Genomic DNA, 13,510 nt, shown 5'->3' with positions numbered 1-13,510 from the left:
AGTCATAAGTAGCACATGCATATTTGTAGCAATAGCCAACAATATATTGTATTGGTCAAAATGACTGATTTTTCTTGTATGCAAGAAAAGTAAAGATAATGTTCCATGAAGATATTTTGTACATTTCCAATAGTAAATATATTAAAACTTATTGTTTGATTAGTCCAGTAATATGCATTGCTAAGGACTTAGGACTAAGGATTTTCTCAATATTTTGATTATTTTACACCCTCAGATTCCAGATTTTCAAATAATTATATATTTGGCAAATATCCTATCAAACCATACAAAAAAATAGACTGGCTTTGTGGTCCAGGATCACATATCTTTAAATTGTGAGAAAGCTTTTCAAGACAAAAGGTGTTCATGTAAACATACACTAAGTGATGAACACTTGTATGTTGTCTAATTTCCCCCCAGCGATGCTGTAAATAGCAAATAAATCTGAGGAATCTGAGGATTACTTCGCTATTTTTGTTTTAAATGGCTCACTTTTATTGCAGTGATGATTTTGGAAAACCAATCCAGACAAGTTCAACTCAGTTCACACTGGTTAACAGCTCACTGGATTAGAACATTATCAGGGGAAAAAAACATACATGTTGGCCTGTGCATCACACAAAGCTATCACATTGTATCAGAAGAGTTAGAAACATATTACACGAGTCAAATGGACTACTTTTATGGTGCTTTGAATTTAGCGAAAGCAAACGTGACGTGAAATACAGCCAAGTATGGTGACCCATACTCAGAATATGTTCTCTGCATTTAACCCATCCAAAGTGTACACACACAGCAGTGAACACACACACGGAGCAGTGGGCAGCCATTTATGCAGCAGTTGGGGGTTTGGTGCCTTGCTCAAGGGCACCGAAGTCGTGGTATTGCCAGCCCGGGACTCGAACCCACAATCCTAGGGTTAGGAGTCAAACTCTCTAACCACTAGGCCACGATTTATACATTTTATTTATTAATAAAATAAAATGTTAGGCCCTATTTATTATGACTCCATTTTTTAAATTGTCATTATGCAAAATATCTCCTGTGCACTGCGGAGAAAGAGTTTGCAACAACATGAGAGTGAGTAAATGATGACAGTATTTCTATTTTTAGATGAACTATTTCTTTAAGACGCAGTCGCCGGCCTCATGTCACCTCAAATCAAACACTTTCTCTGAAAGTGAATGACTTCTAGTTGCTTTGTCACAGCAAATCATTGTCTATTTAAACACACCTTCAGGTTGACAGACAACATTCCCAGAAAACACAAAGACACATATCCACTTTGTTAATTTCTTCAGCGCTAACAATTTGTTTTCCCAATACATTTGCATGAAAAATGCAAGACTCTGTTATCCAGCATTAGCTCTATTGCTAAAAAGCCTAGACATACCTCTGCAAACACAACTCCCAGATTACTTCCTAGTTAGTATAATCACATAATAATTCCATACAACAACAAATACTGTTAATGCCATTGTGTTGTGAGTTTTGTTTGCTTCTTCATTATGTTGTGATCCTCAAGGCCGTAGTAGGAAAATCAGTTTTGTAATTTTACCTGAACACACTGCTAGTCTATAACTTCAAAATAATAATAATCCAAAGGCTATAAATGGTATTTGCTAAAGCAAGCCTCACTGTTACTATTTATCTTAGTTTGAACAAACCCATAACCTAAGTATTAAACCCGAGCACGTAACTTGGGCTGCAGACATGAATGATTCCTCAATGGCTTGATGTGATGTGCTATTACGTTTCTAAGCAATTTAACACACGGCTTATAAAAACATGTCTGGCAACCATAATATCATAAGCTCTTTTGACTTGGGTCAGTAAACAATCACTTATCAACCATTCAGAACCTTACAGATAACTGTAATATGCTATAACACCTTATAGCAAACCTGGTTATAGCAACCACTGACAAAAATCTAGCACCGAAGTTGTCGAGAACATACAATTATTCAGCTAGTGAGGTTTTCAAAATAAATGTAATTCAAAATGAAAAGGCCTCTTTTTTGGCACTTTCAGACTTTCAAGTTCTTTGACATTTGAATTGAAATTAAATAACTAGAATTAAAACACATTATTGGTGATCTCCTCAGATGTGTTTTAAAAAGTGGATGCACTGTACAAAAGTTTTAACTGAATATAAGCATTTTGTTTTCATTGTGTTGCAAAAGTAAAATGGTGCATTCTCCTCCATACTCTGCATTCCTGATTGACCACACTTTGAATCAGGGGTGGAAAGAGCACACCAGTCACTGAAATTATCCCCGCCAGAGATCTCACAAATCATGGAGCAAGAGGAAAAAGGTCATTTGTGCACCTGTTCTCTCAATCAACACACCAGACGAGGCACATAGCCTGAACTTGCATGGGCAATCACTGGAAGAGAAACTTTACATGATTTACATTTGCATTCTGAAATACAGGAGTGTTTTTTTTTCTAATGCCTGAATCTATGAAGCCCCAATCAAACTGCAGCAAATGGTTACAAATGGTCAGCCGGCATCAGCGTTTGTCCATGTCTGAACAAATTCAGTTGCTATACCAGCAGACCACCAGTTATATTTAAAGATTTAACAAATCTTCAAGATTTACCTCCTCATGTACTGTCCTTTACTAAGAAGAGCTTTCATGGTAGCTTGTAGGAAAACAATTTTGCTGTCAAGCCATGTTAATGTTACAACAAAATGCAATTATATCTCTCCAGTATAATAATTATTATTAAAGGGGTCGTATGATGCGATTTCTATTTTTAATTTCTCTTTGGAGTGTTACAAGCTCTTGGTGCATAAAGAATATCTATAAAGTTGCAAAGACTAAAGTCTCAAATCCAAAGAGATATTATTTATACAAGTTAAGGCTCATCCACACCCCCCTAAAACGGCTCATTTAAATACACCTCCACATCTCTACGTACTGCTTTTTTAAATAATAGTTTATAAGCTAATCCGAGTCTCTACATACCATGTTTATGTTACTGTAGGCTAGCTGACTTCCTTGATTGACCTAAGGGCGAGCAAATTTTACTTTTTAAGTGAACTATTACTTTAATGTAAGAATGCAAAACGCAATGTACTGTAATTACCCACATTGTGCTTGAATCACTAGGCCACACCATACATGCAGGCCTGAATTAGTTTATTCTGGAGATGGAGAAGAAGAGATTATAGTCTGGAGGTCTGTATGGTGTATTCAGTATGAACAGTTCTGTAGCCTCAGGGTTTATTTTATCAGTCTGTTTTTAACACAGCTACACGCTCTTAAGCCTGAGGACCTGATGGTTGAGCAACCCTCTCAGAGCTGTCAGAAATGACGTTCACAAGCTTTACTTATATTTGTTACACCTATCTCATGAAAACTTGACTGCAGGGCTGAGCAGTAGCAATCAAGGATGCAGTGTTAGATTTATTTTTTTAAGGTGCCTCAGAAATGGTGAGTTTTAAAGCAAGCTGTCCAAACTGCGGCAAAAATGTAAGAAACTAGCAACAAGAGTTAAACACCCCATGCTCAACGCAATTATGATGATCAGTTTATGAGCAGTGTGTACTAACAAGAGCACAATAGTAAAATAAAACAAATATCTGCGAGTCACCATGCAAAATACCTAAAAGAAATGGTTAACCCAAAAATTTAAGTCCTGTCAACTCACCCTCCTATCATTGCAAACATTCTTTCCTTTATTCAGTGGAACATAAAAAGAATGTTGCGCTGAAAGATAATGGGTTCAAAAAGTTCCAAAAAGGACATAAAGCTAATGTAAATGTTATATACAACTATGACTGAAGTGAGACGATCCCTTTCTAGGATGAACTTCATTGGTGTCATATTGTTAATTCATGTTACTCATTTTGGTGTCATGACATGCATTCAACTTGATACAGTGTTATTCAGACCGATCTGTGTCGGAGATTGGCTGAATTTACTGATGAAAACTGTTGAGTGTCTTTCAGATTTCAGTTCAACTTATACTCAAAAATGCACACTAACATGCAAAAATATATTTAATGTAGTTTTAATGTTATATTGTGTCACGTTAATCAAAATTATTAAATATGTAGACCCCTTTTTATTGGTAATTTAAAAACACTGGCTTATTTTAACTTTATTTTTGTATGCTGCAGTACATATATTGTTAAATGAAAAGTGTTTTTGTTGCTTCATAAAAATATCTTAAACATCTGCAAAAACAATAATTTTTTTACTATTATTAACATAAAAATAATAATAATAATAATAATAATAATAATAATAATAATTTATTATTATTATTATTATTATTATTTATTTATTTGTTTTATTATTATAATTTTTCAATTTGTATGTTGTTTGAGTAAAAGAAGCCAGCTGCTACAAGCTGTGCAGGTAAACCTCCCTCCCCTGGCATTTAGTGTCCTTGTTCGTGTGCATGACTTCTATGCCAGCTGTTGCTGGTGCAAGCCAGTTCCTCTCTGAACCGATCGCATTGGTGCCATGACCCGGACGGCAATGAGTGTGAAGGAGCTTATCTGAACTGCAGGAAAACTCACTGCAAGGCCTCAAAAGACATAGTAGTTAGCACACAGTCAAACAAAAATATTTGTTAAATATATTCCATTTGATAGCATGTGTGAACCTGTGCAGAGTGAGCTGCAAACTACAATGACTATGAAATTCACATCACGCACGCTGTACGCATTACCCAGCATATGCATAAAAACTAGAGCTGCCCCCTAAAAGTCGACTAACCGTTAGTTGACCTGAAGAGGCATGGTCGACCAAAAATTTATTAGTCACTTAATCACAGAAAATAAATAAATAAATAAATAAATAAAAATCCACATTGGTGAAGTCATGCGGATCATTAACAGTTGGTCTATGTGCTAATTCAGTAGGCTACTTCGGGCAGGACATCCAAACACTAGCCTAACAATAATTGACCTCAAATACGGCTTTTTTGTATCAGCAATGTAATTATAAGCAGTGTTACATGGCCATTCAATCCAATGTTACCCTAGAGAAATGTGCGCTATTGAAGTGTCTGTGTGGAGTGTGGAGGCTGAACACTAACTGCATGAGAGATGGAAGCACCGGTGCGCTCGCTTGCTTTTAAAATACTCTGATATTTTTGCTCATACATATCAGAGTAATACATCTTTCAAATCTGTAAAGACTCTTCTTCCAAATTTGTACGTTTATTTTTACGCACTCACAAAAACAACAAAACATTGTGCTTTTGTAAAATAATGAAAGCAAACAGGATGCACTTTCTGGCTTCATAGTCTCTGTGAACTTGAGTGCAAAATGTCAACTTTCAAATAAGCCAATTCAAATAAAAAACAAATATTCTCAGATTATGTACTCAGCATTAAAAGTGCAGACAGATGCATCCACTGCTGCAAAAATGATGAGTCAGTGTTGCATAATTATAATTTAAATAGTTTATTAATAACTGTGTGATTAGTCTACTAATGCTTTAAATGAACGATTAATAGTCGACCAGAAAAAAACTTTAGTCAGGGGCAGCCCTAATATAAAGTAAAACCATGCTTTAGTGTGGCTTACCTGGCTAACTTTCATGCAGGTTTGAGTCTCATTTGGAACCTGCTGCACAAATCAATATTGGGTCCCACTTTATATTAAGTGTACCTAATATCTGGGTACTTATATTGTAACTAGATGTGTACATAGTACGTAAACCACAGTGTAAGTACGTAACAACCCACTGAATGGTATGTGTAAGTACAAATGTGTAACAGGACATGGGTAACAACAATTTCTGGTAATGAAAGTACAAATGTGTAACAGGACCAAAAGCACTTTTTGGTAAAGAAAGTGTTACACTTTATATTAGATTTATCACATAATTACTCTGATGTTACACAGCAGTGGCCATTAAGGCTTTACATTTAAACTGTGGTTGGTGACCAGAATGTTACACTCTATATTAAGTGGACAGGTCCTGAGGAGTTATCATGTAAGTACACTGCTGCTCATTTAGCAGCACCTAGTGAGCATTAATACATGCTCATCATCGCGACACAAAAATTCTCCTAGAATTCACACTTTGCATTCAGTTAACAGATCCATACGAATCATGCATGAAATAAAAGTTTAAAAAGTCAAATGATAGCTTTATGTGCTTTACAGATGAACTTGAAGTCTTTATTCATTCAAATGTTCAATAATAGATGATCTTTGGTGCGGTAACGCAAGTTTATGATCCGATTCGTGAACAGATGATTCTTTTGAGTCAATCTTTTAAAAGAATAATTTATTTTATAATTATAATTACATTATAATTACATAATATATAATTAATTTATTTAAGAACTTCACTCTGCGCTGAAACATATGCAAAATAATAAAGCACCAGGACCGGATGGCTTCCCTGCTGAACATTTTTGGTCAACTTTATACCCACTATTCAGTAGAACAATAACGGAAATAAGACAAAATGCTAAATTCCCATCCCACATGAATACAGCACTTATATCACTCATTCCTAAACCTAACAAAGACCACACCCTCACATCTAACTACCGTCCTATTTCACTTATAAATGTCGACATAAAAATCATTAGCAAAGCATTATCTCATAGAATTGAGAAAATTATATCATATATCATCCATCCTGATCAGACCGGCTTCATAAAAGGTAGACACGCATCTAACAATACCCGCAGATTATATAATTTAGTGCAGTACTCATCAGTACAACAGAAAGATACTCTCATTGCCACATTAGATGCTGAAAAAGGTTTTGATAGGGTCAACTGGAATTTTTTATTCACCACACTACAAAAATTTGGCTTTGGAGAGTCATTTATTAACTGGATCAAGATTTTATACACATAACCATCTGCCACAGTCACAACCAATGGACTAACATCACAAAGCTTCACACTGCACAGGGGGACGAGGCAGGGATATCCACTCTCTCCATCTCTATTCACTATTTTTATTGAACCTTTAGCAGCAGCTATCCGCCAAAACCCAGCAATCAAAGGTATTGAAACACCACAACAAACACATAAAATCTCACTTTATGCAGATGATATTCTACTATTTATACAAGAACCCCTAGCATCTACTCAAGAAATAATTAAAATATTCCAGTCCTTTTCAAAAATTTCAGATTACGCAATAAACTGGAACAAATCTTCCATCCTCCCTTTACACAAAACCAAATGGGATGTGGCACCCCACCAAGTACCTATACTTATATGTCATGATCACATCACTTACTTAGGCATTAAGATTTCCTCCAGACTGTCAGAATTGGTAACACTCAACTTCACACCACTGTTAAAAAAAATAGAAGACGACTTGCTTCGATGGCTCAACCTTCCAATCTCCATAATTGGCAGGATAGCAGCAATAAAGATGACAATTTTACCAAAAATTTATTATCTATTCTCAATGATTCCAACCCACCCCACACTCACCTGGTTTAAATCACTAGACTCTATTATCACTCACTTCTATTGGAAAAACAAAACGCCAAGGATAAAATTGACCACACTACAAAAAAACAAGGATCAAGGAGGACTAGAAGCACCAAATTTTCATTATTACTCATTGGCTAACCAACTGCAATACATATACAAATGGATCCACCCCACCCAATCCGATATTATATGGCTAGATATAGAACAATCACTATGCAAAGAATTAAATATAGCTGACATACCATTCCTCACCAAATCAATCAAACAACACACATGTTTTAATGCTGTAACTATAGCTTCCACTCTGACAGCCTGGTGGAAATTTCACCAAATCACAAATTCTATACTAGCTCCATCTAACCTCACCCCACTGTGGAACAACCGTGACTTTATAAGCAATAAAAAAATACTGAATTTTCGCACATGGGCTGAAAGGGCTATCACCCACATTAACCATATTTTCAAAATATAAACTCTAAAATGCTCCTCATAACTCTAACCATCGCCAAGAAAACTATCCTCATGAACTGGAAAACTCGTAACAACATACACATTAACCACTGGAATGTGTATCTCATTACAGACTTCATTACAATGGAATATACATCTGAAACCGATCTCTACCATCCAACACTTTCTGACCTTTTACAACTATGAATCCCTTCTCTCCTCTCAACTCCGACTCCTCCCACCTTTTAATCAACTCACAGATATTACTGCATTTTTGTTATTTTTGTCATCGTAATTTTTTTGTCCATTACTGTTATTGTCATGATTACTATTATTATTTTTATTATTGTTGTAATTGCTCTTATTATTGCCGTTGCTCTCATCATTGTTATCACCATTGCCATCATCATCATCATCATCATCATCATTATTATTATTATTGCATTTTGAAATTACTAACCTGGTTTCCACTATTGTCAGTACTGCTATAGTTAAATCAATTGATTATTTCCAATTCCCCCCTAATCTTTTCATGTGTTTTAATGCACCACAACGTGGAATAGAAAAAAAATATAAATATATATATATATATATACACATATACACAATTGAAAAACCACATAAACACTCAGGCAGGCAAGACAGGCGAAAAGTAGTTTCCATAGGAATAATTTATTTTGTTTAACAAAACCAGTTTGGAAACCAATGGTTCATAAACTGGATAGATCTGAGGTGTATTTCCCAGAAACATCGTTAGTGAACTGTGGTTATTAAATATTGAACTATAATAACGGCATTGCATGCGACCGTGGGAAACGAGCCCTGTCATGACTATGAAAATTGTAAATTCACACTGAAGGCATCAAAACTATGAATTAACACATGTGGAATTATATGTGGAATTATATACATAACAAAAAAGTGTGAAAAAACGGAAAATATGTCATATTCTAGGTTCTTCAAAGTAGCCACCTTTTGCTTTGATAACTGCTTTGCACACTCTTGGCATTCTCTTGATGAGCTTCAAGAGGTAGTCACCTGAAATGGTCTTCCAACAGTCTTGAAGGAGTTCCCCGAGAGATGCTTAGCACTTGTTGGCCCTTTTGCCTTCTGTCTGCGGTCCAGCTCACCCCTAAACCATCTCGATTGGGTTCAGGTCCGGTGACTGTGGAGGCCAGGTCATCTGGCGCAGCACCCCATAACTCTCCTTCTTGGTCAAATAGCCCTTGATGCCTTCAGTGTGACTCTACAATTTTCATAGTCATGAAAATAAAGAAAACTCTTTGAATGAGAAGGTGTGTCCAAACTTTTGGTCTGTACTGTATATATATATATATATATATATATATATATAAAATGTATTTATTTATTTTATTTATATTTTACTGGCCTAGATGTTCGGGCCACAAGAGAAATATCAAGGAAGTAAATTATAATATTTAGCTACTGTATATACCATTATCAGCATATGAAGTAGATTTGTCTTTCGTCATCTCTGTGCACTGTTAATGCAGTGTCAGATGCCGAAATCACCGTCACTTTTTACTTTTACTTTCTAGTGAATCAACTGAGATTAAGAGGTTCACCGCATAATTCTTGAGCAAAGTTTGCACATTGCTTGTGTAATATCCATTGGCTCACCTTCCTTGTTTAAAACAAATATTTACAATATTGCGACATAACCAGCCCCCCTCCCACCCCCCACCCTTGAGTTTGCGGCTGGGGGCAGCAGATTTGCGCTATACCACTGGACTCCGTCCCTTAGTTAGCCTAGTGCTCGCTCACTTTTGCCCAGGCCCACCCAAAAATACAATTCTGGCTATGCCCCTGGTTTGGTGTGTCTGGATTCATTTAGAAGCTTGGAATGCAGCATTAAACAGCATGGAATTCCATTGATTGTATTCAAATCGAATTTCTAATGATTGGACGATTTAAATGACATAACATGTTTTGTTCCTCATAGAAAATCTGTGGAAACCTGTTGTTTATGCAAATAAAACATAAATCTTATCATTTTTATTTAGAGTTGGAAAGCATAAAAACAAGACATCCAGTTAATATGTTCTTTTGTCTGTTTCATAGCTTAAGTATTTCAAAGTATTCTTAAGTATTTAGATTAAGTTACTAAACCTGAGTAATCTAAAATATATATATATTACTGATTACTTTTTAAAGCTTGTATTCTTTAATCTGTAGTGAAATACATTTTAAAAGTAACCTTCCCAGCCCTGTCCCTAAACCTACCCATCTCCACCTATTTTTAACATACGTCTAAATGAAAGAAATGCAATAATTCTAATTAGGGAACACTATTCACTATTTACTGGTTACTTATTAGCATGCATATTACTAGCATATTGGCTGTTTATTAGTACTTATGAAGTACTAATAAACAATGGCTTATTAATGCTTAATTCTGAATGACTATGGACCAGTTTCATAATGGTTCATAGAAGAAGAAGAAAAAGAAAACTTTATTCAGCTATTTCTTCTCTTCTGGGGCAGTCCTCCTACATTATTGACGTATGTGCATTGCTTTCCTCTGTGCAATACACGTGTTTTCTACATCAGCAGCACCACACGCATGCATCGATAATGGCGAAGGATTGTCCCAGAAGAGAAGAAATCGTTGAATGAAGTCATTATATTCTTTGCGCACAAAAAGTATTCTTGTAGCTTCATAAAATTATGGTTGAACCTCTGATGTCACATGGATCATTTTAATGATGTCCTTAATACGTTTCTGTGCCTCGATTGTGGTAGGACCCTTGTTCTTTATGCAGATTCAGAAAGCTCTCGGATTTTATCAAAAATATCTTATTTTGTGTTCCGAAGATTAACAAAGGTCTTATGTGTTTGGAATGTCATGAGGGTAAGTAATTACTGACAATTTTTTAAAAACATTTTGTAATGCATTTGTAAAAATAGTAATTCAGATCTGCACATATATTCTGTTGAGAGGAATTACTTTCTGCAGCTTTCACAAGCAGCGAGGAGTCATTAGTGAGGAAGGATATTTTATTGTGCATGTGCTTGTGTGTGTACGTGCATCGTTGTAAGGATAAGGTGCATATTAGGATAAAGTTATGATGAAGTTATTTATTTATTATCTTGAAACAACCCTTATTTTAATGTTTTGATATGATAACTGATATGATGGTTTGGTTATATTTGCAATCCACAGTGCTTCTCAATAAATTAGAATGTCGTGAAAAAGTTCATTTATTTCAGTAATTCAACTCAAACTGTGAAACTCGGGTATTAAATAAATTCAGTGCACACAGACTGAAGTAGTTTAAGTCTATGGTTATTTTAATTGTGATGATTTGGCTCACATTTAACAAAAATCCACCAGTTCACTATTTCAACAAATTAGAGTATGGTGACATGCCAATTAACTAATCAATTCAGAACACCTGCAAAGGTTTCCTGAGCCTTCACAATGGTCTCTCAGTTTGGTTCACTAGGCTACACAATCATAGGGAAGACTGCTTATCTGACAGTTGTCCAGAAGACAATCATTGACACCCTTCACAAGAAGCCATAAACATTCAATGCCAAAGAAGCTGGCTGTTCACAGAGTGCTGTTTCCAAGCATGTTAACATAAAGTTGATTGGAAGGGAAAAGTGTGGAGAAAATAAAGATGCACAACCAACCGAAAGAACCAGAGCCTTATGGGGATTGTCAAACAAAATCGATTCAAGAATTTGAGTGAACTTTACAAGGAATGGACTGAGGCTGGGGTCAAGGCATCATGAGCCACCACACACACACGTGTCAAGGAATTTGGATACAGTTGTCGTATTCCTCTTGTTAAGCCACTCCTGAACCACAGACAACTTCAGAGGCGTCTTACCTGGGCTAAGGAGAAGAAGAACTGGACTGTTGTCCAGTGGTCCAAAGTCCTCTTTTCAGATGAGAGCAAGTTTTGTATTTCATTTTGAAACCAAGGTCCTAGAGTCTGGAGGAAGGGTGGAGAAGCTCATAGCCCAAGTTGCTTGAAGTCCAGTGTTAAGTTTCCACAGTCTGTGATAATTTGGGGTGCAATGTCATCTGCTGGTGTTGGTCCATTGTGTTTTTTGCAAACCATAGTCACTTCACCCATTTACCAAGACATTTTGGAGCACTGCTTACTTCTGCTGACCAGCTTTTGTAGATGCTGATTTCATTTTCCAGAAAGATTTGGCACCTGCCCACACTGCCAAACGCACCACAAGTTTGTTAAATGACCATGGTGTTGGTGTGCTTGACTGGCCAGCAAACTCACAAGACCTGAACCCCAGAGAGAATCTATGGGGTATTGTCAAGAGGAAAAAAGAGAAACAAGAGACCGGACAATGCAGATGAGCCGAAGGCCACTGTCAAAGAAACCTGGGCCTCCCATACCACCTCAGCAGTGACACAAACTGATCACCTCCATGCCACGCTGAATTGAGAGAGTAATAAAAGCAAACAAAAGCCCCTACCAAATATTGAGTACATGTACAGCAAATGAACATACTTTCCAGAAGGCCAACAATTAACTAAAAATGCTTATTTTTATTTATTTGGTAACACTTTAGTATAAGGTCCAATTCACACTAATAACTGCTTGCTTATTAACATGTCTATTATTAACATATTGGCTGTTTATTAGTGCTTATAAAGTACATATAATGCATGACATCCATAATCCTACCCAATACCCTAAACTTAACAACTACCTTATAAACTATTAATAAGCAGCAAATAAGGGGTTAATTGAGGCAAAATTCATAGTTAATGGTTAGTTAATAGTGAGAATTGGACCCTAAAATAAAGTGTGACCATTTATTTATTTATTTATTTATTTATTATTGGTCTTATGAAGTATTCTAATTTATTTATAAATTAATTATTTTTCTGCATTAAAATGCCAAACGTTTCAATTTGTCCATTGTGGTACAATGTTGCCTTTTAAAAACATTAACTTTTGAAATATAAGTAAATAAAACTATTTAAATCTTTATTGATTTTAAGCAGGAAAATGATCAAATTGTGTAACATTGATTAATATATCACGGTAATGAATATGCACATTGTTATCGTGGGCACTTCTAAATACCGTGAATAATTATACATTACAAATTATTCCGAATTTGGGATGCATTTTAATAATACTTTCCCATCAACTGGTCAATGTACACTCTGATATAAACAAGCAGGCATGAGAAGCACATGGGCACATAGATTAAAATAGCCATTAAGATTTGTGGATTTGCTATGGTGCTCATCACAGCACCAAATACTTAAATATTTAGACTTACTAGGCCAGTGGTCCCCAACCTTTTTCAACTCGCAGCCCACACAACCAAACACATATGTTTGCGCGGCCCACTGAAAAAAAAAAATTAACTGACCCTGCTATTGTTGGGTTATCGCGATTTCTTTGATCAATTTAGCGATTTCGATTTTAATCACGATTTTGACACACACAGATAAGCTTTACAGTCATAAATGCATTCAGGATGAATTTGAAACATATTTTCAAAAGAAAACCAATTAGAGCTTTATCAAAAAGTTGTTACGTCTCTAGAACAGACATAAGTCAAAATAATCACTATAGTAAAGGTGTAACAAAATTTCTAGACTTACGGCAAAAAAA

General features: G+C 35.6%; 1 protein-coding gene across 1 annotated transcript in view; it reads right to left on the bottom strand.

The window, feature by feature from the left end:
* The window catches only part of LOC132157649 (uncharacterized), a 491,841-nt gene that overhangs the window by 436,859 nt on the left and 41,472 nt on the right, over positions 1 to 13,510 (bottom strand). The gene's annotated exons all lie outside the window — the stretch shown is intronic.

Source organism: Carassius carassius, chromosome 15 (genome assembly GCF_963082965.1).
Source record: "Carassius carassius chromosome 15, fCarCar2.1, whole genome shotgun sequence".
Classification (NCBI taxonomy): Eukaryota; Metazoa; Chordata; class Actinopteri; order Cypriniformes; family Cyprinidae; genus Carassius; species Carassius carassius.
This window is presented reverse-complemented; position numbering and strand designations above follow the sequence as displayed.